Source organism: Mixophyes fleayi, unplaced genomic scaffold, assembly GCF_038048845.1.
Source record: "Mixophyes fleayi isolate aMixFle1 unplaced genomic scaffold, aMixFle1.hap1 Scaffold_35, whole genome shotgun sequence".
Taxonomy (NCBI): Eukaryota; Metazoa; Chordata; class Amphibia; order Anura; family Limnodynastidae; genus Mixophyes; species Mixophyes fleayi.
The window spans coordinates 15,349-43,273 of NW_027447498.1; positions in this window are offsets into that span (position 1 = coordinate 15,349).

The window sequence follows — 27,925 nt, forward strand, 5'->3', positions numbered from 1 at the left end:
GTGTTCACAGATCATATATTTATTTCATCAACAATTATCTTATGTTAGGCATTGGGTGAGAATTAGGTCCTCACTGATAGGTGAATAGACAAAAAGCATGTTCTAGATCCAGCAGAATATAAAAGTAATGTATGAAACATAAAAATAAAGGCCCACAATGCTCTCACTCTTTTATGTGACCACCATTCTTGCTCATAGTTCCCACTGTCCACTTTTTGAAATTTGCATGCCAGCAAAAGTAAAAGCATCAATTCAAAGTGCTACTATAACTTTCAGACAGCCTCCTTAATTAATTGCAACTTTTTATTTTTTCTCCTAAAATACTGCTTAACGCCACATTTATATTTTTGGACAGATTTTTGTACATGCTTTTGGAAACAACAACACAATAAAATAGCTTAAGACACGCAACAACATGAGATACAAACATCATTATCACTCACACATTTTCACCTATAACACCAAGGAGAAAGTATCCCTGAGCTGGGAAATAATTGATTACATTATAGTACATTTTTATTATACAAATCCAGGAAATAGGCAAGCTCTTGGACAACCCAACAAAATATGCCTCGGCTAAGATAGGTGGTTGTAGTGTGGGAGCGCTTCACTAATCAGCACTCTCTGATAGACAGGGCAGAGTGATTTTTCCAGTTCAGATAAATAGCGTTCCTTGCATAAAATAACAGAAATCTGAAAATAATGCTTTATATACCACAAAATCATGAACTCACGTCCAGCATAGAAACATGTGCGGCAAGCCAAACTTAATGTGCTTACATTTAAGTATGGACTACCAATACGACATGAAATGGTAACTTAATCCAATGCAACAAAAAATAGATTCTAATTTATAACATAATAATGTGTCTCATTATAATCATTATGTTAGGTGAAAAATACACTGTAAACAAGTACCATATCTGAGGCTGATACTAGATTCAGTATAAATACCCACCACTTCGTCCCAGTCCTCCCAGTCAAAATAGGAATGTCCTGCTTCTATTTGTCACAATGGTGCTGGATCAGGAATGACTCAGGGTGTATGAGGCAGTGTTCCCTCTAAACTGAGCAATCTGGAAATGATAGAGTTAAACCTGTATCTTAAGCTGGGTACACACTACATAGTTTTCATCCAATAATCGACTAAATCAGCCCACATACGACCGCTCGATTAAAAGTCGGGTCAGTGTGTGCAGTGACACGATGGTCGAAAGTCTGCCCAAATGGACGATTGTCGCCTCATTTGGTTGATCGTACCGTTTAATATTTTCATTCCAATCTCGTTTTCCCTTGTGTAGTGTGTATAAACTTCCGACCGATCCACAACAGTGAGTACGAAATTACAGTCATTGCTCACGACAACATGGCTGTAAAAAGTCGCTAAAGGGACGTCCGCTCTTCCCTTTATCGTCCTAAACAAGGCTAGTGTGTATGCAGTCCATGGACCGAGCGATCGGACCATCGATCACATGTAAAATCCACAATACAGTAACATTGTGGTGGAAATAACAGAGAACTTAGATGGAATTACCACACAATACCTTGTGAATGAACCTGGTTTTTGAGTGTTTTACTTATTAAGTAGAGATCTGCAAAGCAAAATAACATATGTGTCCATATAATATTCATTTAACATTAAATCTAATAAGTTGGTTCTGTTGACAGAATTTTTGACATGTTCACTCAAATCTCCATTCCTGAAGTAAGATATTCTGGGTCGCTCTATATCATACATGACAACTTTTGAGATCTCCGTTCTGGGAGGGGAGATCTCGCTGGCGGGGTTTTTTGAGGGGCGTGGCCAAGTGGGACACACAACTTCATGATGTATGTAACAGCCTAGATTACAGCATTAGAATAGCCGACCCCTACCTGTGGTACCGCAGACTACTTATTTGTTCTTTCCAGCTGTCCCCTGCTGTACGCACTTTTAAAGCAATGCATGCCTGCTCCTACTTGATCTGTTTTAAAAGATGTAATACCCAAGCTCTAATTCCTTTGCTTGTAAATTCTGCTTACAATTCTACGACTATGTGCCAGTTCTTACTCTGTTTATTGTCTTTGCAATTCTCAGCAGAAGCCGAGGAATAAGAAATCACCTGAGCTGCCTCTCGCAGAAATCAGATTCTCTAAGCGATTTCTCAACTTTACAATATGACGCCAAGCACAGCCAGGCACTGAAGTGAGTAACTTCTGGTTCACTGTGTGTTTATTTTACTCTATGCACATTTACTAATGTCTGCTAAGATCTAGGTTCCATTGCCTCTGCAATGGAAAAGTTGCTTGTTGATTAAGTGTTTATATTTGAGTACTGTGAATAGGATAATTGCTTGCACAGCAATTATAGTTGCATTGATAATGTTGATTAAGTAAATAAGTAATAAGTATTTTATTGCAATATTAACTTTGCATGATGTGCCTGCTAAACACCATGCAGTAGTCATACCGGCAAGTCTCCTTCTGCTTTCATTGTAAAATTATCTCATTCCATTCACTTGCATTGTCCATACAGCCACTTCTAAATTCCCACTTCATCTACTGGTTTGGATTGTATACCATCAAAGACAAACTGAAGGGGGGTTTTCTATTGCTTGGAAACCCTCCTCCAAGCCTGGGGCACTGTATAATTGAGGTAGCTGGACTCTGCTCCTGCTTCACACAGCTCTGCTTGAAAATAGAGAGCTGCGTGCACCTAACAGTAGTGCACGCAGCATTGCCCATGTATATCATGGGGATAGAAAGAGTTGGAGAGCAGCCAAGCACTGTTTAAGATTATAGCCACGCCCCCATGCATGCTGGTCACGCCCACTGGCGGCACGGTGTGGAAACTCCCCCTCTACAAATCCTGCGTTTGCCCCTGACTATTGCAGTTTTACAGGTGTCAGTGTACAATGTTATGAAAGTAGTAAAAATACATATTCATCTTGTGGCTACATCTTGTTCTAGGGCTACGTCCAGACAAATGTTGTTTTCAGATTTTTGAAAATACCATAAGCGTCATATTGTCTCCTGTTACGGGAACATAGAAAATGAAACAGTTTTAAAAAATTCCCATTGATATGTGTTACTTGTAGATTCCTTTTAAATGTAAGTATAGGCTCTTTACAAGCCTATTAGGAATGTCAATTTTTCAGGTAAACATAAAAACTTCTGAATAATATGTCCTGCAGTGCCATCACATCCAGCAAATGTAGGGTTCTGCAGCTATTCTGAAAATTTTTATTTTGTAATGTATTTTTTCATGGATATAAAAAGTAACCATTGATTTAGTTAGTTATTGTGGAACTAATCCCAAGGGTGTAATTATAGCTCTAGAAGCTATAGAATCTTATGCAACTACTATAATGCCCAGTAGCATAAGAAGCCCTAATCCCAGACATGTGTCTCTAAGGCCCCCTCAGTGTGGCTATTGACGATAAAAGAAATGTATAAAGTTGATGCAGTTTGGCAAAGATGTTGTCAGGGTGTTGCGTTGATTGTTATTTTGGGATGGAGCAGTACTCTTTTGCTGTGGTGCTTAACATTTCTTTTAGCTGGGTCACCAAGTTGTCACTGTGCCATTGTTCTGGGGTCCTAAGGGGTAAATGTATCAATCTGTGTTTTTGTTTTGCCATTGAGATTTAAAATTGCAATTTTATTAAAGGCAAAACCCAGGAGGTTTTGCCTTTAATAAAGTTGTCGCTTTACATCCCAAATGCAAAATCACTGTAAATCATCAATTTTACAAAACCGTTGGCTAATACATTTAACCCCAATTGTCAGTCTGCCATTGTTCTGGGAACCTAAGTGTTAGTGTGTCATTGTTCTTGGGACCTAAGCGTCAGTGTGTTATTTTTCTGAGAACCTGTCTATGTGTCCATGAGCCATTATTCTGGGAACCTATGTGTCCATGTGCCATTGTTTTGGGAATGTCAATATCTGTGTGCCATTGTTCTGGGATGTCAAGTGTCAGTGTACCATTGATTGGGGACCCCAAGTCTCACTGTACCACTGTTCTGGGAATCTATATGTCAGTGTGTCATTGTTCTGGGACACTAAGTGTCATTGTACCACTGATTTGGGCCTGCAAGTGTCATTGTGCCATTGTAATAGGACTCCAAGTGTCAGTGTACCATTATTTTAGGTTTCCAAATGTCATTGCGCCATTGCTCTAGAACTCCAAATGTCAATGTGTCATTGTTCTAGTACCCCAAGTGTCAATGTGCCATTGTTATGGACCCAAGTGTCCTTGTAGTATTTTTTGGGGATCAGAAGTGTAAGTGTTCATTGTTCTGGAATCCGAAATGTCAAAAAATGATAGTGGTAATAAAGCTTTCTAAAAATGAATAGACTAGACCAATGTCTGTAATAAAATAATAAAATGTTATTAAAAATAACTAAATATAAAAACAAACACACTTATTCCTATCACACTGCAGTGCTAATATCTATGACGTAATATTTATGACTACAACTAGTCAAATAATATTATTATTTAAGTAAACAATGTATACGGCCAAAGGTGCCAGAAATCAAGTCCACAGTTTCTAGGGATAATGGAACCAGTGGTCCCTCAAACTACTGGTATTGAATTCTCTTTAGGAGCAGTAAGTCTCAAATTGCCATAGAAGTAGTAAATCTCCTATAGATTCCAACAAATGGTTCAGCTGTATGTAATTGGCTTTAAGCACATCCAACTCTATGTGGAAGCTAAATGTCCCAGCTGACTCTCATAGAACAGAATTAGTCACAATTAAGCACTCCAGACAGAATAGGCTTAGCAAAATGTACTTGCAGAATATGTTGATGCCTGTAACCCAGTCGTCTCTGAGATGCTGTTCTCTTTTGTGGATCAAATTCCAGTAAAACGTTTTACTCCATAGAAGTGTGTGGTCCCTTGCAACTTGATTAAAAACTGTTTTAAGGCATCCATTGTGTATTGTATAGATACATTTTCAGACATAAATAGACAAAACAATTACAGGCTATTCTCAACACTTGTGTTTTGGGAATAACCCATTACAGACAGGTCTAAAACATTTTTAGAAATGATAGCGTAGAAGAGAGTTGAATAGGTCCCCAAAATGCAGAAACTATATTTATGTATTTTTAATAAAATATTGTTATTGTATTTATATCACAGACATAGGTCTCATATTTATTCCTTTTTAGAAATCAATATTAGCACTGTCATTTTTTGTTAATTATATACAATTTTCTCTTGGGTGGTAGCAGCCTTTTATGACAGTCACTTGCCAATTAAAAATTAAGCACCTTTAAATGTTTTTTTCTGTTTTTTTATCTACTTAGTTTGGGCATCTCTGCTCTATGTGTTAGGAAGTGTAATGATACTGACTGAAAGTTGCTGGGAATGTCTTGGTCAAGTAGTGGCCCATTTAAAATTTTGCTGTGGTGGCCATAACTTTGTAGTTACACCCATGACCAAACCCCCAAAAATCTAAATATGTTATAAACATACTTGCCTACTTTGGAGATCTCCCATCTGGGAAGGGAGATCTGCATGCAGCTTCCTGGGGGTGTGGCTACGCGGAACACATACTTAGACCCCACCCCTCTGTCAAATCCCACCAATTTAGTCCAATTACAGCAGAGGGGCGAGGCCAGTGCCCCCTCCCACTTCACCAGCAAAGAGGTCAGGATATGGGAGGTTGCCCTACTGTCTCGAGAGTCCGGCAAAACTCCCAAAAATTTTGGGATTCAACTGTATTGTCTTGCCTTAGCTTACATGTCAGAACTGATATAGATAATCAGAAGTTACATCTTACATGCTGCTGAGTGCTGACGCAGTACTGTGGAAGTCTGATTGACATCCTTAGTCTATGGGGGTCATTTGCAGCCTCAGAGTGCATTTGGTTATGTGCAAATACACCTATTTGCTTAGCACATGAATAGATGCCCACCCACATTCCACCTGCCCTGTACAAAAAGCTCCGTGCAACCTTTTGCAGAGTAATAGGTGCACATGGATATGCATATGGTGAAGAGAGTAAAACATTGACCTCATAGCCCTGCCTGCTAGCACTTTAGGGCCACCCCCTTCATTAAATACAACTTTCAACCTGTATTGTAAGTTCCTGGAAATCCACTTTCGTGCAAACTGCAGCTGGAAGTTGGAAAATCTAGGGATAAAGATGATTTTCCAACACCTCTGAATTCAGGTCTTTTTTCAGCGAGTAAAAGCCACTACGGCAGGAGCGGATTGGGAATGTAGGATGGCCATGTAAGATATTGTGAAAGTGGCCTCCTGTTGTAAACAAAACTACATTTTACAAATTTGCCAAAATGACAGGAGGTAGAGGAAGCTAAATCCCACTGCTGCTGTAGTGGGGGAGGGGGTCCACTGGCCCAAGAAGAGGGAGGGGAATAAAAAGGAATGGAGAGTAAAGTAATTGATCAGGGTTGGCCCACGCTCAGGGCCATCTTAACAACATTATGGGCCCCCGGGTAAAGCAGTGCACCGGGGTCCCTATATATATATATATATAGATATAGATATAGATATAGATATAGATATAGATATAGATATATAGATGTATAGAGATGTATAGAGATACAGATATAGATATATAGAGATACAGATAGATAGATGTACTTGCTCAGTGACCCTTGAAGGTTTTTTTTGCAGGTTTTTTCTTTTGCAGGATTATTTATTCTAATTAAGAGCCCTGTCTATGGGGCCCTCTTGCCCGTGGGGCCCCCGGGCACCTGCCCATCGTGCCCAATGGAAAAGATGGTCCTGCCCACACTGTACATACAATAAGTTGACTAGTCCCTGGGGAGGGGTCAGCCACCAGGAATCACACCAACGCCAGGGCTTGGCTTACAAGACCGGGGCCCTAGACTCTCCACCCATCTTACTAGCTTAAAAACAGGAAACCCCTCCATAAATTCTCCTTCTCCACCTTCCTGCCAGCCCATTTAAATAATCTTAACCTACAAAATTAGTGTGTCTAATCAACTGTTAGCAAAGTACGTCCCAACCCACTCAATACCCCTGATCTGCCGAAGTTTTTGCACACTTGCACATGCAGGGCCGAAAATCCATGCGTCTACACGTGAACAATGATGCATTTGCTCAAAAGGAGGCATGGGACATCACAGAGCAGCATTTGCACTTTCACAATTAACCCTTTACATGTGCTACAGCAGATTGTTTTCTTAGTTTGTCTGTTTAAACCAGGATTACACAAGACATTTTCTGTCCTGAGATTGTGTGAGATAAATTACATTAGACAAATGTCATGCTTTATAGCCAATGGATTGCATGTGTAGCAAGTTCCATTGTGAACCATTAGTTACACATCTTTGTGGAAACTTCTGACACAGAGATAAGATATGTATTATATTTGTTGAATGGGGTCAGGGATGGACATGAAAGTAATTAAGAACAACAGGCATAAGCTCGGTTCTTATGGAAACAGATAACTGTCACTATAAGCCCTGTTCCCACTTATGATGCTGCTAATTACTTTGATGTCCTGTAAATGTAGTACACTGCTGAAATCTCCCGGTCAGGAATTCTCAACAATATACAGAGCTCTGGAAAATATTACGTTGTGCGTTTCCTCCCACAGTGAGAACTCTCATATAATGTCTTCTATAACGTTAGCCGTACATACCTGCCAACCAGGATAAATTAGGCAACACCCTAGTCTGCCTAAAATAAAATCTGCCCTTGCCATTTTCATTTTTTTACTTTGACATGCATTGATAAATTTGTCATACCTGAAGTTTAAAAACATTTTATTATTTGATTTTTATTTTGTTTTAAGTACAAAACAAAATATATGGGGTTACCTAATCCTGGTTAGTAAAATCACATGAGATTATGTGCTCCTGGCTTTTCGTATACATTAACCCAGTGGATCCCAAAGTTTTTCATTTCAAGGCACCCTTAGGGTCTCCATAATCTTTTCAAGGCACCCCTAAGCCAAAATAATCACCAAGTAGTCCCCCGCCTTGCTTACCATTGGCCCTGGTGGAGGCACCCTTCTGAGATCTCCGAGGCACCGTAGGGAGCCTAGGCGCACAGTTTGGGAACCACTGCTTAACCTTGTAAAGCTAATACTGCAGCTTTCATATGCTCATAAGTCATAACGGTGGCCACTCACGGACCGATCCTACTGCTCGACCTAAGTCTACTGACAGGATCATTGTTCAATTTGTCTCAAATGTTGGTGGCCAGATTAGACTAGATCTAGCCATTCAGTGCTTGGACTGAGTGTCTGAATCACTTCCAGTTTCATTATGGCCTACTAGTGCAGTTGGAAGATGACCACCAAGCAGGCCGATAGAAGTCATCTTCCAACTGCTTTTTATGCAACACTCAATTCAGGTACCACAGTCATTTTCGGACTTTATGTGCTGTGGTAATTCAGCACGTGGTCAGCTTTATTTTGTTGATGGCACACAATTTAGTTTAGAGGAGTGTTTTGTCAGAATTTGCCCACACCACATTCCAGATGCAGCACATCATGAGATAAGTGCTCAGAAAATCATCCAGTGTTTGCAACCAACCAACAACTAACCCTGCCGCTTGTGCGAACAGCGTAGCTGTGCAGGCACCGGGTTCAATGATCCCAACACCTGCATTATATTCCGAGCTGTTTACATCCTGCTCGGTGTAACACTGTGAGCAAGTACTATAAAATACTCCCCTGAATGAGTCCTACAAGTGGACTTGATAAATGTTATTTAAACTGTTATTGACCATAACAATATATAAAGTAGCAACAGAAAGTCTATGCAAAAATTGCATCAGCACTAAAGCATATGCTAAAGCAGCGTAGGTATATTTTGTTTTTTTCTTATAAATTAAATAAAGTAACGTAAAATAGACTCGATAAAGACAACTTTTATAAAATAAAGAATTACACCAGATTTAGTAGTGAACTAATCATTAAACATTAAATTTAAATGAACTATCAAATATTTGTAAACCTTTCTACATAGTGCTGCTGTACATTAGCTATCGGACAAACTTTAGTTTCATAGAAAGCAGCATAAAAAGTAGGTTAACTTTCTTTAGCCAAAATCTAGATCACATCTATAAATCAACATTAAAGCCTAGTTTTAATTGCTAGTACAGAATGCAAAATATGATAATAAGTTGTCACCTATAGGTTACAAACTGCTGGTATTGATGCAGTAAAATAGGTTTGATTCTGTATGTAGATCCATAACATGTATCAATTCATTGTTTAACTTGAGTACATCTGCATGGTAGCCAGTTCAAATTTACTATTGCCCCCTGTATTCTAGAACCAGCCAATCAAGGATTATGTATATCTTTCGCTCCCACAGACGACTGACTGCAGAAGAAACCAGAAGGTGGGCTCGGTCATTCGATCTACTGTTGTCTCACAAATGTAAGTACACAGATGACCTTGATTAAACTTAAATGAAAGACTGAATTAGCAAAATATGCATATCCCTGAATGAATGGCACATTGGAACATAGGATGCACGAAGGCATTAAAAATATTACTAATCCTTCTAAAATTACCTATTCACACACATTTTAATAAACTGAATACCTTTGAAATTTCAAATGAACTTGTTGCTGTACATTGTAATGGACTTAGGGTAATGATCTTGCATATTTTAATGTTGATGTTATGATGCGCTCCTCCTCTGCCTCCCCTCTCTGCCTTGCCCTACACTGGCTGCCTTTCCCCTACAGAATCCTCTTTAAACTCCTCACCCTCACCTACAAGGCTCTCTCCAAGTCTACTGCCCCTTACATCTCCAACCTTCTCTCCATTCACACTCCTGCCCGCTCCCTGCGCTCGTACAATGACCATTGCCTCTCCTCCACACTGATCACCTTATCCCATGCCAGAATTCAAAACTTCTCCCGTGCTGCCCCCCTCCACTGGAACGACCTCCCTCGCTCCATCCATCTGTCCCCTAATCTGAGCACCTTCAAACAGGCACTCAAAACCTACCAGCCATCCACCTAACCTTCTCCATCCTTTTCTCCTCCTCCCTCTTTCCTGTTCGCGCTCCTCTTGTGCTTGTTACCCTTAAATAACTCCTCTTATGAGTGCTGTCGGTTTCCCCTCCTTTTAGTATGTAAGCTCTTACAAGCAGGATCCTCTTCCTTTCTGTCTCAATTCCATTACTTCTTCTCCAATGTCACTGTACTTGCTATGCTTGGAGGTTTTGGAGTCTTGGTTCTACTCATCTTGTTCTGTTCTGTTGTATCCTGTATGGGCCACTGTTCAAATTTTTGTATTTTGTACAGCGCTACAGAAACCTTGTAGCGCCATTTAAATAATAATAATTATAATAATAATAATAATAATAATATTAATATATTTCTGTGAATTGCACTTAATCTGGGAAGATGGTGTTTGTGTACACTGTGTTTGTCCAGCTAGAGTGATATTTTTGGTTTGTTGTAATGAACATGGTGTTATGTTATCGCTGTGTACTTTGTATTACAATGAACTTGGGTGATAGTCTTGTGTATTGTATGGGTTAAAAATTGAAGGTGCCAGACAAAGAGGAGAAAACGCTTCCAATATATCAAGTGTTTTTAATAACAAGTTAAAGTTGGAAGAAATATAAAGTTATACTCACAATACAGTGTTTTAATAATAACAATTAAAGCAATGAAAATCAGGTTGCTCCCCACTACATCAAACAGTGTATCACATGCGACCAAGATGCAAGTGTATCCTTAATAACACATTTCTAGGATTACCTCTCCTGCAGGATTTAGCAACACTAATTGACCTGAATGATGGTGACACACTGGGCTTGTTCAGACATCAATCTTCTCAGCTGGCGGGGCTGTGGACATTTAATCTGTATATTCAGAGACTACTGAAATTACATAGAGGTGTGCAGGTAAATCTGTGATGTCTTGGTACCGTAGTTCCCGATTATGAGAGCAGCTGGACATCACGGTGATATCCGGTGGCTCATTGTCCAAATTGAATTTCTCCCTTTAAATCATATTTTTCCCTAATCTGAGCACCTTCAAACAGGCACTTGTATTAGGTATTTCATGCTTTGCCTTGGATTAAGGTGTGGAACTCCCCAGAGGAGTTAGTTCAATTATAATTTGTGGATAAAGTGGATATTGCTAGTCATCATCAGCATCATTTATTTATATAGCACCACTAATTCCGTGGCGCTGTACAGAGAACTCCCTCACATCAGTCCCTGCCCCAATACAGCTTACAGTCTAAACTCACTAACATAAACACACACAGAGACTAGGGTCAATTTTGATAGCAGCCAATTAACCTATAGCATGTGAGGCAGGAGTGCTAACCCTGCCCCAAGCAACACTGCTGCTTGTATTCAGAATACACATTGTAGATCTGACAAAGCCTTCAAATTTAAAAATAAACACTTTCCTAAGAAGTTATGGAGCTTTCGGTAAAACAAGCGGAGTGCCAATCCTCATTGCAGCACAGGTTACTTCCCCTGGCAGTAGGAGATAGACCACACAGGGAGATATGTGCTTGTGAAGAGCCTTATACCTAACAGCTTGCTTACAAATCCTTCTATTTACTTACACAGGTCAGTTTACAATTTTACATAAGAATGGCAGAAATTGGAGACTTTCAGGAAGGCTCCTTCCTGGTGAGAGTAGATTTAAATATCTCCATGGATCCTCCTCTTGATGCTTCCAGCAGTAGATGAGAACTCTGACTTATAGATATTTGGTGCTTACCACACATAACTGATAGGGATTCCATCTTCTTTTCCCATGTTTATCAGGTTTACACAAACATTGAATACAGTTTTGTAAAACATCCTCCCTTGCATTTAGTTTTGGATGTAACTATTGGTCCCATGGAATGGTCAGATCATGCACCTGTGCACTTACACATTTACCTGTCGTCTCCTCTAAAAGGGCAATGGATGTGACATTTAAATCCATCAGTATTAAGGGATCCGCTTGTCAAGTCCTAGATACAGAAACGTTATAGCTCTTTCTAAAATATAATCGGTGGTAGTCAGTTTCACAATGACTACAATAACGACAAGGACACCTACTTAAAAATCACGATGAGCATCAAGGCGACAGTCAATAAATATCTACATACCATTATTTAGATGAGCTGTCTCTCCAGCAGCAGTTATACCCTTCAGCTGTAAATTGCGAATAGTCAAAATCCGGCCACTGCTTACCTCGTCATTTACACTGGTCACAGTGTGGATCCGACTCCTCTCAGGGGCAAACGCAGGATTTGTAGAGAGGGGTTTCCACACCACGCCACCAGTGGGCATGACTAGCATGCTTGGGGCCGTGGCTATAATATTAGACAGGTCTTGGCTGCTCTCCAACTCTTCCTACCCCAATAATATACATGGGCAATGCTGCGTGCACTACTGTTAGGTGCACACAGCTCTCACTTTTCAAGCAGAGCCGTGTGAAGCGGGGGCAGGGTCCAGCTACCTCAATTATACAGTGCCCCAGGCTTGGAGAGGGGATTCCGGGCATTAGGAAACCCCCCCTCGGTTTGCCTATGCCTCTATATTGTATTCTAGCGCTGGGTCCACCCATTGCCACCTTAAAAGCGTCAATCGTACTGTGATCACAGTAAATTACGAGGTTAGTAGTGGCCGGATTTTCTCTATTCGCAATTTACAGCTGACAGGTATATCTGCTGCTGGAGAGACAATTCATCTAAATGGTATGTAGATGTTTATTGACTGTCGTCTTGATGTTCATCAATTTAAATTTTGCTATTGTGGAACTACATGTCCCAGAAAGCACTGGCAGCCACAGACGGGAAGGGAATACTGGTGCTTGTGGTTCAATAAGCGCATCTTGATGTAGCTGAATATTTACACTGTATTTTGAGATACAATTAAAACTACACATGATTCTACAGCTGTAGGTTAGCGTCTTTATTCAAAACACAATACTACGGCCTACTCTATATAAGACCCGTAATATCTGGGAATTTCTTAGTTTTGCCCCCTCCTCCCAACTAGCAGAAGAGTGAGGATCCCAGGACTACCATCAACGCCAAGATGTTTCCCCCCATTTTAAATTCTTCATGCAAGTTCTTCAAGAACTCACATTTTTTTAAAAAAAATTGTGAGTTATAATGCACCATATGATGGTAATATATGAATAAAATCCCATAATCCCATCTGTATAAATGGTGAATACTAATTGCTTATAATTGGTGTTTTCTGATTTCTTCACTTCAATAAACAATAACAAAACATGTGTCACACTCCGGTCCCGCATACAGGTGCCTATCTCGATACCTGCCTCTCACAGATCATGGAACCGACATGTCCTGGTGTCAGGCTCACACCATACCTTGCTCTACAGTCAGATCTGCGCAGGTGCAGAGTCTGTTTCCCTTCAGGACTTCCTCCCTTTCCTTATTGGCTATGGGATATTGGAGCACTATTTAAACCTCCTGGATTCACCTGTTCTTCAAGCTCACTTCCTGCAGCCTGTGGTTCTGGTTCCTGTTCTCCTTATGGTTTACGTCAGCTTCTGACTGTCTGCTCTCAGCTTGTGACCTGTGTTGAACTATCGCTGCTCCAGTATCTCTATTACCATCTCCAGAGTACTTCATCGTGACAGCCTTGGTTCTCTCATCGCTACCTCTCAGAGCCGCTACTTCTTCTGTGACTCATCAGCCGTTGTTCCGAGTTACCACCGCTACTTCAGTCTGCCCTCAGCTCGTGACCTGTGTTGAAATAACGCTGCTCCAGTATCTCTATTACCATCTCCAGAGTACTTCATCGTGACAGCCTCGGTTCTCTCATCGCTACCTCTCAGAGCCGCTACTTCTTCTGTGACTCATCAGCCGTTGTTCCGAGTTACCACCGCTACTTCAGTCTGCCCTCAGCTCGTGACCTGTGTTGAAATAACGCTGCTCCAGTATCTCTATTACCATCTCCAGAGTACGTCATCGTGGCGGCTTCAGTTCTCTCATCGCTACCTCCAGAGCAGCTACTACTTCTGTGACTCATCAGTCGTTGTCCCGAGTTACCACCGCTACTTCAGTCTGCCCTCAGCTCATGGCCTGTGTTGAACTATCGCTGCTCCAGTATCTCTATTACCATCTCCAGAGTACGCCATCGTGACAGCTTCGGTTCTCCCATCACTACCGCTCAGAGCCGCTACTACTTCTGTGACTCATCAGCTGTTGTCCACAAATTACCATAATTACCTCTGCCTGTTCTCAGCTTCTGCTCTGTATAGAATCATCGCTGTTCCAAGTATGTCAGTTATCACCTCCTGAATACTACATTGTGTCAGCATCGGTTCTCTCTCTACTGCCGTTCAAGCTCCTATTGTTCCTGGGACTCCTCCGTCATAGTCTCGGGTCTCCATTGCTGCATTCTCCCCTGTGGCCATCAGTATATTACCACTGTTCCAGTGTCTCTACCACTTACCTGCTGGTACCAGTGTCGCCTCTTTGCATCTCCTTAGCTCCTCCACATCATTCTGCTGTTCACTCATACTTCGTCATCACGCCCGCCCGACATCCATTGCGGAGCGCGACGGAGGAGGAGACCATGGAGGGAGCTGGATCGCCAGCTGACAGCACGGTAAGTATTTTCTTCTTTTTTTTCAGGTTTTTTTTTTTCCCTACCTCCGACGGGCCCTCCTGGGCTGCAGGGCTCATATATATAATCTTTTTTTTTTTTTTTGTATATATAGGGGCCCCGGTGCACTGCTGTGCCCGGGGGCCCAAGATGTTCTCAAGAGGGCCCTGCTGATTGCTTATTTATCTCAGGTTAATGTCGCTTATTCCACCAAAGCAAGCTTTGTGTTGCATTTTGGGAATTGTAGTGTACACTTTCATTCTGCATTATGAACAAGAAAGTAGAGAACACAAAACTCATAAATTAATAACACTCTATTTGTCAGTCTTCACTAGCACTGCATTCTGAGTAACCCGTTTTACAAGAGTGTGCTTGCCTTGTGGAAAACAAGGCAAGCACACAATTATAAGGCAACAATTACAAGGCAACAATTACAAGAACACCCTATAACAATCAGTTGCCGACTGTGGGGCCCTTAAAGTGCAGGGACTAGGGTATTGCCCTACTGGTTTTATTAAAGGGATGGCCCTGATGTTCATTCCTTACAATTAAATTACCTTAAATCGTTAAATTACACACAACATTTTTAATTGCTATGTTGTGTTATAATCTCTTAGTGGCTCATGTTGAGTGGAATGCAATTTGCATTTTTGGTATATAATATATTTCTTTACTCAGGGCCACCTTAACAACATTATGGGCCCCCGGGCAAAGCAGTGCAGCGGGGCCCCTACCTCTATATATGTGTATCATATATATATAGATAGATAGATAGATAGATATAGAGATATATATATATAGATATATTTGCAGGATTTTTTTATTTTTTTTTGCAGGATTATTTATTTTACTTACGAGCCCTGTCTATGGGGCCCTCTTGCCTGTGGGGCCCCCGGGCACCTGCCCATCGTGCCCAATGGAAAAGATTTACTTCTGTGCAAGTGCAGAAAGCACTGATTTTTACACGGATATAAGAAAGCTCATTATAAGCATATTTGCCTACTTTCCCGGAAATTCCGGGAGGTTCCTGAAGTTCGGGGAGTCCTTCCATCCTCCTGGAAGAGTAGGCAACCACCCACTTGTATAGATGGAGATTAATGAAGCACTCGAGCCATTAAGCCCCATCCCCCACTATTCAATGCTGTGAATTTCGTTTTTTTATAGTAGGGGGCGGGCCTATGGTGACATGACAACGTCACCATGCCCCCCCTACACTTGTCACATGACAGGATTTAAAAGTTAACAAGTACGATTATATGCCAAAAACACAAATCACGTTCAACTCAACATGACCCCCTTAAGGAGCTGTTTACATCATTATATAGTTAGAAGGTTTTAAAAAGATAAAAGTGCCTTAATTACAATCTATTATAAGTCCTAGTTATTGTGATCCAGAGGAAGGCAAAACAAAAACCCCAGTGAGGCAGTTTTAGTTTGTCTTCAGAGTAGGTAAAAAAATGATTCTTCCCATACCCCATAATCAGATTAATTACCCGTATCAATCATTGAATAGTTTAAATAATGCAAACTAATAATTATAGCTAGAGATACAGGGCCTTATTTAATACAGGCAAATCCTAAAGACTGCACATTTGCACCTGGACAAATCATGTTGTGATGCTAGAGGTGCAAATGTATTTTTACTGTAAGTGGGGAAAATGCTATTTGCTTTTACAAGTAGCACACAATACTGGACAGCTGTACTTTTAAACAGCAATTTAGAATTCAGCTATGGAGCACAACTTTTCGACACTGAACCTCAACATGGGTTTGCCATGGTGCAGAATTGAATCTTCTAGCTGGACCTACTTCTAACTCTAAATGAGGCCCAGCATTTCTTGGACGAAGGGTGAATCATCAAATCCATTTGGCCATCACCACTTCCATTGTCAGAGAATTCCATAGTCTGACTACCCACACACTAAAAAACCCTTTTCTCTGCTGGGAGTGAAACCATCTTTGTTCCAGATGTAGTGAATGTTTCTTGTCATCAGCACAGAACTGAGTTTGAAAAGCTCATTGTTTTTATCAAATTGAATCAATAAAGTGTCTATGCACTCACGATTAGGATCTCCATAGAGTTTACAGAGCCATGATCTTTTCAGATGATGGTTATGACAGATGAAGAGCACAGATCTGAGGGTAAATCTTGTAAAACATGTATAGTGTGTGCGCATTAATCAGCATACTGATCATGACCTTTTTTTTTTCCAGTCGTTAGTACAATCATTGTAGATAACACATTGGTCAAACATTTCTGCAGTGTGTACCCAACCTTATTGTAGCAATGGAGCAATCAATGATCAATAGGCCATTAGTATGCACAACATTTACAGTTATAGAGGTCACAAACTCTAGGGTAGGGCAAGGTAAATGCTATTGGCTAGTTTTGACCATCTAACACCATTCCCTGATGTAATATTGTAACCCCATGTTTAGTGTATCCAGCCAAACAGTTAATTGAGTCAAGCCATTTCATTGTATAATCAATGTAACAGGGACAGTATACCTAGCAGCTAAAGTGTCCACTGAGAGACCCCTGCTTCAAGGGAGAGGTTTGAGACATTTGACCCTACTTCCTGTGTATACAGTGAAGAATATAGGAAGAGGAGAATGCCAGGGGAGCTATTATAGCTTGGAGGATCCTGGTGTACAATACATCAGCGAAAAGCTCTCACATTACAGAGGAGAGTACATCTTAAAACTTAAAAAATATGTTTTTAATTAGGAGAGGGTAGGTTCTTTTAGAGAGACAATCCTAGGAGTGGGTGTGTTCATTTAGAGACACAGTCCTGCTCTCGATGTTGCCGTCTTTTTCAAAATAGAGTATTTTTATTGCTTCTCTGGTGAGCAACAAACAAACCCCCCCCCCATTATTTATGTAAATACATGGGGTTTCTTTTTAGAAACTAATTTGCTGCCCCCCCCCCTCATTTGCAGAGAGCACAGGCATCTGAAAGAGGGGAGTCCCTCTTTCAAACAAGAGTCTCTTTTTTATTTGTCTGTTGATCACTTATCGCCTAGTAAAGAAAAGATATTTATATAAATAAAAGTATTATGTGCATATTTGTACATCAGCCACTTTTTTACGCTAAATGGGGTACCATTGTTGTCAGCTGTTCAGAAAGGCACAACGTACCATAATCTTCATCTGTGCGCCCATATTTGTCATATCCCAGGCAGAAGTACAGTACTGGTAATACTTGTGGTCTAGCTATGGCAGTATATATGGCAATGTGAGGCTTCTGCAAGAGCAGAAGTGACAATTTATTTGTCTTGCAGTTTAAGAAGAAAGACACTGTTATAAAAGGCTCTAGAGGAGACAAAGCTGCAGGTGCAAATACATTACGAACATTTCAGTATTTCCGTATTGTTTACTCTAGGATAGAGTTGACATCTTTAGTTTATTTTATTGTATGAGTGTATTTTACTTTACTTTTACTTTTCAGATTCTATATTTAATGGTGTGGAGGTGGAGAGAAGTGAGAGGAGCAGGGATGGGGGGTGTATTGGTTGAGAGAACCAGTGGGGGTGGGGAAGGGGGGTTAGTAGTTGAGAGAATCATCATGGGGTGGTGTTGCAGAGAAAAAGGTAAGTGTGGGTGGCCATTGTAGTGCATATTAGTTTAAGACCTAATTGGTTTTATTATTATTTGCTATAATGTTTATTATTATTGTTTTTGTTTAATGTTTTATTCACTGCAGTAAGTGTTTTAATTATTTTTCTTTCTTGCATATATCTTTTACTAAATACAACATTTGATTCAATGAAACTATATTTTTTTATATACTAAGTGAATTTGCCCTTGCCATCCATTTTGCATAAACTTTTTAAAATGTTTAAAGGGCTATTATATTGGTGGGCTGAAATAGAGGCATGGTATGGTTGGTGTGTAAGAGCTGCATATTGTGTCCTTCGTTGTGTATGCCTGATTAAATCAGGGATCCCAACATTGAATAAGAGGATTAATGATAAACACTTGTAACTGATTTATTCCCCACATGCAGTCACATGTTTTAGATACAGTTTGCACGAATACCCAAAGTGCAAATTTATAAAAGAAATAAGGGATATAAAAGAGTGAATCATATAATTTGAATTTGTGTGATAGTGTCATGTAGCAAACAGAAGTGGCCACTAGCTGGTACCTGATTGGGCAGGGGAAGAATTTGATGGTCAGAGCACAGCTGACTGCCGATGAAGCTCTCTAGCAACGGGAGGTGAGTGATCTGCGCATGTTCGTGCAGAGCATCGACCGAAAACCAGGAAGAGTGTCCCATTGCTGGGCAACAGAATGCGAGTGGCCCAAGGAGACAGACAGCCTTCTCCTGTACCTAGGGGAAGTGCAGGGATGGTTCCTGACAGTATCATCCTCCACTCTCCATGAAGTGGCAGCTTGATACTCCTGAAATTTAACCAGATGACAGGGAGCATGAAGGTCCTCCTTGCTGATCCAGGACCTCTCCTTGAGGCCGTAACCTCTCCAATGAACCAGGAATCGAGTTGCCTCAAAAAAATGTGTGATTTCATAATACGTTCCACCTCGTATTCGTTGTCCTGGACAGTCTTGATGGGAAAAGGAGGAGAGAATCTGTTGGAGAACTCATTAAGGACGATTTGAGGAGATTTGAAAATAATTATGCAGGTGGAGAGAGGGAAGCAAGTGACTGCATTGATGATATGGGTGATAGGAAAGGGTCCAATGAATTGAGATGCAAACTTCATGGAGGGCACTCTGAGTTTGAAGTTGCAAGAAGAAAGCCATACTTTGCCACCCACATGGAGGACAGGAAGATTTTTACAATGGCGATTCCAAAACTGCTTATAGCAGCCTGAGGTTTACAGCAGTCTGGTTCGTACTTGAGACCAAATCTGAGAGAAATTATGTACTATATCTTGAACGACAGAGATGGGAGAGCAAGGTGCATCAGAGAAAGTGGAAAATACAAGATGTTTACCGAAGACGATAAAGAAAGGAAAGGAATCAGTGGATTCGTGTTGGTGGTTGTTATGTGAAAATTCTGCCCAAGGAAGGTGATCACTCCAGGAGGTTTGGTATTCGGAACAGTGACAGAGGAAGATGGTCTCCAAATCCTGTTTGAGCCGCTCAGTTTGACCATTGGTCTGGGGATTGTATCCCGAGGATAATTTTAACCTGATCCCAAGATGATCACAGAAAGACCTCCAGAACCCAGAAAATGAATTGTACCCGACTATCAGAGATAATTTCCGGGGGGCAACTATGGATAATAAAAATGTTCTCAATAAAGAGAAGGGTCAGTTCCGAGGCAGAAGGTAACTTCTTAAGAGAAAAAAGAAGTGGGCTCATTTGGAGAAGCGGTTGACCACAACCCAAATAGAGTTATAACCATGACTGTTGGGAAAGTCAGTGATGAGGGCCATGCTAATGTTGATCCAAGGGGAGTCTGGCACAGGAAGCGAAAATAGAAGACCAGCAGGAGATCTTCTAGGAGTCTTGTGTCGAGCACAAACCCCGCAGGCCAAAATATATTGGTGGACATCAGCACTTAAAGAAGGCCACCAGTAATTACGAGACAGTAGGGCAATGGTCTTCTTAACACCGACATGACCAGCAAGTTTGGAGTCATGGACCCAGCTTAACTGTTTGGTGTGAAGGTGACTGTGTGAAAGGACCTTTAGGTTCCCCAGCATTAATGGTAATAATGATATGTGAAGGAGTTAAAAATGTTGGTATTGCCTTAAAAATACATTCAGCATAATCACCAGCTCCAGCCTTGATCTATCTCAAGGACCCCGGATGAAGGCCTAGGACAGGGAATAATGGATGATGACATCGGGAATACTGGCGCCAGCGAAAGTTGATAAGAAGAACCCATAAAAGTGACATGAAGAGAACTATCTAGTTTTGTCAGAAGATTTTTATTTTTTTCAGGAAAATATCAATCATGTGTTTCTATCCTATAACCAGATCAAACGCTTTTTCATGTATAAATGTAGCCCACTAATAAACGTGCACAGCTCAGTATCCATCTTGACATTGGCATGTCTGTGTCTTGATTACTGATCTCCTGGTTTATCAGCATCTTATCTCACTGATATCTGAAGGGACTTGATAAAGGAGAGGTAAATTACCCTAACAACTGTCCACAAAGGACCAACCAATACGAAGACTTGGATACATCCAAGAAATCGGAATAAGCTTCAGGAAGAAATGGCTGAGTGTAGAAAGCTAGACAAGGGATTAAGGGCTTGGAGGGTTGCACAGAGCTCAGTGTTGCTTGCAGGAGGGTCCCCAAGAGGTGACTTGTGCTCGGAGCCAGTCAAACTGTGGTGAATGAGCCCTGAGCCAGGGTAGGCCCAAAATAACAGGATTGACGCACTGCAGAAGAATTAGGAAACTTATCCATTCAGAGTGGAGAGCTCCTACTAACAGTCGAATCGGACTGGTGATGCAGGTAATGGAACTGTTGGTAAAACGTTTACCATCAATCATGGTCAGTGCCAGAACCTGCGTGAAAGGAAGAGTGGAGAGATGGAGCTCCAATGCCAGATTAGCGGATAAGAAGTTCCCGGTGGATCCAGAGTCCACGAAGTCTGTCAACTGCTGAAGGCCATCTGGAGAAAGAAGAATCATAGGCATAAGGAATTCAGAATCTCTCAGGGAATCCTAGGAAGACCCCCCTATTATCTCCTAGGATGGGGCATTTCCCGTCCTTTTAGGAAAAAAGGAGAGAAGATGCCTAGGTTCCCCACAATAAAGACAAAGACGATTCTTGATGCGCTTGTCCCATTCCTCCTGGGTAAGGTGAGAGCGGCCTATCTACATGGCTTCCTCTGGAGAGGGAATAGGCAGCTGGAAGTGAGGTCCCAGGCAAGGAAAAAAAGGACGAGACTGGTTTCGTTCTTGAGTACGCTCCCTGTGGTGGATGTCCACCTGTATGCAGAGAGAAATAAGCTTGTTGAGGCTTAATGGAAGCTCACCGGAGACCAGGTCATCTTTGATACGGACATTTAGACCTTGCCAAAATGTAACTACTAGGGCCTCATTGTTTCATTGGAGTTCTGAGGCTAGACTCCAAAATTGTATGGCATATTAGCCCAGCAGATCCTTAGCGAAGGGCCAACAGACTGTAGGCAGTCGAAGAAAACCATCCTGGCTCGTTGAAAACCTAGCAAAAGTTTTCAATGAAGACAGAGGAATTTTGGAGCATGGGGTCATCCCATTCCCAGAAAGGAAAGGTCCATGCTAGAGCTTAACCAGAGAAGAGGGAAATAATATATGCCACCTTAGTCCTTTTGGAGAAAATTCTCAGGGGCAAGTTCAAACTGAATGGCGCATTGGCTAAGAAATCCACAGCATTTCTTAGGATCACCATCATACTCTTCTGGGTATGAAATGTGTAGACCTCTGGAACTAGGGGTGCAGACAGTAGATGTGGAGGCAGTGGTTATTGGGACTTCCACAAAATAGTCAGAGCGAGCCAGCAGGCGATAACCAGAGCGAGCAATATGGTAACAAATCAGTCCAGGAGAGAAGTCAAATGAACTAGCCGGGTCTAAAGCCAAAATGCAGATGCAGGAGTGAGAAGATACAGGAAACGCTGGAGCTGGTTAGTGAACTAAAATTAGCCCTGATTGGGCAGGGGAAGAATTTGGCAGTCAGAAAACAGCTGATTACTAATGAAGCGCTGGGGGAGCGTCCCATTGCTTAGCAATGGGGTACAAGTGCTCTCATCATGCGCACACAGAGCAAAAACCAGGAAGAGCCTCCCATTGCTAGGCAGTGGGACGAGAGCTACCAGCGGAGACAGGCAACAGATCCCTGCACAAAGGGGAAGTGTGAAGAAGAGTGTATTCATCAAACCTACATGTTTCACTCCTCGTGGGGCTTCCTAACGGATATGAATGGGAAGTGAGAATAAGCAGTTCCTTTATACTGTTGCCTTCAAGCAGAAAGTCCGCCCCACACATTTTCATTGGTCCACTCATATACAAAGGAGTGGTTACAGAAAAAGCAGTTTGTGGCCTATGAGACTGAATATAAAAGCTAAATGTGTGGCATAAATGGCTCAAATAAAATATTGCATAAAGGGCAACAGGATAAATGCTGTTTAAGTGTAAAGAAAGGGATGGATCTGTGAGGTATAAAAAATAGGAATGGATAATTAAGAGTGGCAAGATAGTGAATGCTAAACTTGGGTATTGTAAAATTATACAAAAAGGATGTCCCAGTTTTGTACATTATGTATATAAATGCACAGAAATGGGTGAACCAGTTTACTACCCGGGTTTGGGTAAGTAGTGAGCTCGATTTGGATATATAAAAAAATGTCATATGGTAAATGTGGAACTGGTTCCTGATGATCAATCTGCAGATAGGATAAATAAAGAGTGGAGTAGCCTAAGAAACATCTGGAAAAGAATGTGGAGGCAGACTAAGATGGCAGCATAGGAGTACTGATGATGATGATAGAAAGTAGTGCCTGGAGGTATTCTAATACTCTAATACTACCCTGGGGGATAGAGTGTCCAGATCATATATATCCACTTGGCCTCTTCTATGGAAATGGCTGAAACATAATCCCCTCCTCTCCAGGATTTACATACTTTTTTATGCCCATAAATCTCAAGGTAGAAGGGTCATGTCTGTGTTCTGCAGAGAAGTGTGCAGACACACAATGTGCTTCAAATTGATTTCTTATATTACTTATAATCTACTATCCTGATGCTAAGATTTCTGATTGTGCGACCCATGTATGGCAGCCCACTAGGGCACTCTTGTAGATAAATCACTTCTGAAGTGTCACAGGAAATTCTATCTTTGATAATATATTATTTATTGTGATATTTGATTGAAAAGTCGTCTCTGGTTTGGAGGTAATTAGGTCGGTAATTTTACATGCCTAGCAGCAATTTCAGTACAATAAACCTTTTTTCCGCTCTCCCAACCACATTTCTGTATTATTCTTTTTAGTAAGCAGAATGGAGCTGCTGGTGAGTTTGTTTCAAAGGTTGTCATTAGCACAGTGACCTAATGGTTAGCACTTCTGCCTCACAGCACTGGAGTCATGAGTTTGATTCCTGACCATGGCCTTATCTGTGTGGAGTTTGTATGTTCTCCCTGTGTTTGCGTGGGTTTCCTCCGGGTGCTCCGGTTTCCTCCCACACTCCAAAAACATACTAGTAGGTTAATTGGCTGCTATCAAAATTGACCCTAGTGTGTGTGTGTGTGTGTGTTTGTGTGTTTGTTTGTGTATGTTAGGGAATTTAGACTGTAAGCTCCAATGGGGCAGAGATTGATGTGAATGAGTTCTCTGTACAGCGCTGCGGAATTAGTGTCGCTATATAAATAACTGATGATGATGTATATGATGGCCAGTGTCTTTTAATGATGTTTTCTTGGGCTCTGTATCGGTTGCTAAATTGTCTTATAAATGACAGATTATCGTTATTGATGATGCTCCCATTGTTGGTCATCTTTTTTTGTTTTTGGTACTATGAGGCTTCCTCTATCCAGATTCCTAGTTTTTTTGTAAGGCATTTTTCACATTGTCCCTTGTGTAATTTCTGTCCTTAAATCTTTCCCTAAGCAGATCAGCCTGAGTGTCAAGACTAAGAGGTCCAGACAGTTCCTTCTAATCCTCAGACATTGTCCTTTTGGGATGTTATTTAACTATTTCTTGTGATGGTAACTGAAAATAGGGATATAGCTGTTTCTATCAACTTGCGTCATAAACGTTTTAGTTTAGAATTTACCATTTTCTAAATATATTTCAAGGTCTAGAAATTCTATCTTTGCATCACTGATGTTGACTGTGAAGTGGAGGTTCAGGTTATTAAAGTTTATGTAAAGTATGAAGTTTTCCAAAACTTCCTAAGAAGACTAAAACATTTATGCATACAAGACCCTGTAAATAAACTCCAAAAACTATTCCACAGGTTGAAGGCAAAAAAATCTTCTTTTCTTCATGCTTGCTGATCTCCAAGTAATCCTCAGGAACTGGCTTGGCAAAAAAATAAACTACTAGGATGACACAAACTTTGTTTCTCTATGGAGGAACAACTGCTGCATAATGAAAAATGAAAAGCACAAGGTCTATTTATAACCTGGGTTTTCCCAACTTGCAATGTGCAATAAAACTTTATAAAAAGCTACAGGACCTGGAATGTTTTTGGGTTATAGACACAAGCCTATTGGATTAAATGCTTACAAGATTGATCCTTTACAGATGAAGAAAACAGATGTTGGTAAGTATATCAGTTTTTTTTCTTTTTAATTTTAATAAAATAATGTGGTATGAATGACGTGTGTGGTTTATTTAAATTTTATTTTGGGGCACTACATGGCTCAGCTGGCCCTTAGTGTCAGGGCATGCTGGCACTTGTGTTTCTGCATGCTCTGGCTGCCATGGCCAAACAGTTAATAGCAACCTGGGCTTGCTGGGAACTATAGTTCCACAAAGTAAAATAGTGTTTACACTAAATTAATTAACTTTATTACATCACACCCACTGTCCAGGTCTGTGGGAAGAGCCTATTGCTCTCAGGGGGTGGGTTGAGGCCCGTATTTTTTTTGCGGTCCCCAACTCCCTAGGGAACCCAGCCCTGTGGTGAACAGCCTGGGGCTGGTTTGTCATTATGGCAGTGGGACCCCATGCTGCAGGTTCCCTGCTATAATACCACCAGCACAGGCCGGCTTACCTAGTGCTGGTTATCATAAAATGGGCGGGGCCCCGCGACCCCCCTTCCCGATTTTGCGACTACCAGCAGTAGGCTGGCAGCACAATCATCATAATCATTTATTTATATAGCGCCACTAATTCCGCAGCACTGTACAGAGATTTCATTCACATCAGTCCCTGCCCCATTGGAGCTTACAGTCTAAATAGCAAAAGGGTTAATATCATTGGAAGGAGGGGAAAATTATTTATTATGTATTTTAAACTGTATTTAGCAGATGGGTCCGACATCAGCACTTAAACTAGACTTCTTGCTGGTGCAGGAGATACGGCTGAAATCAGTACACTGAATTGGAAGATCCCTGCATGGGAATGCCCTCACTACATTGCCTACATTAATCCGCCCATTCCCCACCCCTGTTCACTCCCCAAAAACATAGGCTGTAGTAAGCCTTTTTTTTAAAACAAAAAATCAGGTTGATTTAATAAAGACTGATACCTGTCAACAATCAACTGTTTTAACATCTGAAATGGAAATTGGTACCCATACCTATGCAATATTCTGGATATCTGTCCTGAATTTTTCCTGTGTCAAAAGAAATAGTTTGGTTTACATTGTGCTTGTGTTGTTCAAAGCTGTAGCATATATGTAATGAATGTGATCTGGAATTTGAATCCTAAGGCTCTGGGGTATAGAATGCCGCAATTATGCAGTTAGTCAAATTTATGTTGACTATTTCACTGCAGCACAATGCAAATTATATTCAGTGTGCTATTAAAAATAATAGAAAACATACTGTAACACTGAAATCAGTTGCCTTGCCAACCGTGTTTCATTAGATATATCTGCCGTACTGTCACGTCAAGGACTGCAAGTGTCCGCTTTATTGTGATAAACTAAAAGAGTCTTCTTTTGCATTGTATGTTTTATGAAACTTGATTAAAAATAACCATTTTAAATTCAAGGGCAACTACAATACAAACAAAAAAATGTTTTAATATTTTGAAGCCTGTTGTGAGCAGCTTCTATATTGTAAGTACTGTAAACGGGAGCAGTATACAGAGCTATGAACAGCAATGTCAAAAAAATTTAATTAATAGATGCAAAGGTACAAAGTTACAAACAAATGTTAATGTTAATGTTAACCAACATCTTCAAATGAAGAGTAACATAAATTATATTTCCTCACATAGGATCTTTATTATGCATGAGTATTAATGTCTAACATTTATTTTTCTTTTGCAGCAAATCTCTACAAAACCTACCTATCAAAGTGAGAAAATCAGCTTCCCTTGTTAATAAAATCTAACCTTGGAAGCAAAAGTAACTATTTCAGAATTTCGTAGTAAGACTCGCTCTAGATTCAATAAATGAAAACAGCTGTAACATCTTTTCTTATTTTTTCTCTCTAAATTTTACGGAGAGAAGAGAATTTGAATAGCGCTCACGCATCACCAGAGTAAACACCAAATGTGTGCTCCAAGTACTACTCTTATAATAACGTACAGAAGCTACTTACTTCAGCTGTAGTAATATGCCCAATAATAATCCTATCAGTCGGCATATCATTATCATCATCATCAGCTATTTATATAGCACCACTAATTCCGCAGAGCTGACAGAGAACTCACTCACAATAGTCCCTGCCCTATTGGAGCTTACAGTCTAAATTCCGAGAGTGAGAGAGAGAGAGAGAGAGAGAGAGAGAGACTAGGGGCAATTTAATAGCAGCCAATTAACATTTAACCTACTAACCCAAGTAAACACGGGAAGAGCATACAAACTCCACACAGATAAGGCCATGGTCGGGAATCGAACTCATAACCCCAGTGCTGTAAAGTATACGTGCCTTAATGACTCAGGCCCTATGTCTCAAATATCTGATGTGTATATTTTTTTATCAGTTGCTGTTTATGACGATGGACCATTATCATTCATAGGCAGTTCAGAAGCCACAGTTTGTGTGAAAGGCTCATTTGTTTCTTAGGTAATAGAAATATTGTACACAGTCTGCAGAAGGTGGATTCATATATAAGCACTTTGCCAGTATCGTCACTGCAGAATATTGTATTTGGCAAGCTATCAGGTACGGTGCAACCACTAGTGGACCTAGGTTTAGAGGGCGCCTGAAACATGAGGGGACTAGGACACTCCCAGTGGCCCTGCATGCTATGCTTTGTAATTTCAGCCTTTCTTCCTCTGTTAGAACCAGTTCAGACACTGTCCAATAGAAGTTTTTGGAGGGCAGTTGTAGACATTGATGATAAAGGTAAGTATTTAAGTAAATTATACCTTTTAACAGAACTCCAACAATGTTTTTTTTAGGTTTAGCTGTCCTTTAATTGATATGTATAATATGGGAATAGCTATTGAGTGTAGAGACTGTGTATTATTAGGGAAAGCCAGTGGTAACCACCTTAAATTAAACTGAAATGTAATCAGTCTGAAAAAACCCCATTAATCTCCTCTACCAAAAAGTGTAGGGCACCACAATTCACACATTGCATGTCCATAGGACCCAAAGAGCAGTATTGTGGAGAAATACGTCATGTCCAATGCACGCAGCGTTCCTGTCTGAGTAATGGGTTTGGAGTGCCCCTGAAAGGGCAATGGGAAAGCTTGGTCTGATGCCAGAAGGCCGGTTGTGACTTGAAAGCTTGAGGTGCCTGTGTCTCGAGGGCCAGGGCCCGGAGGTGACCTAAAAATGCACTGGGGGTGG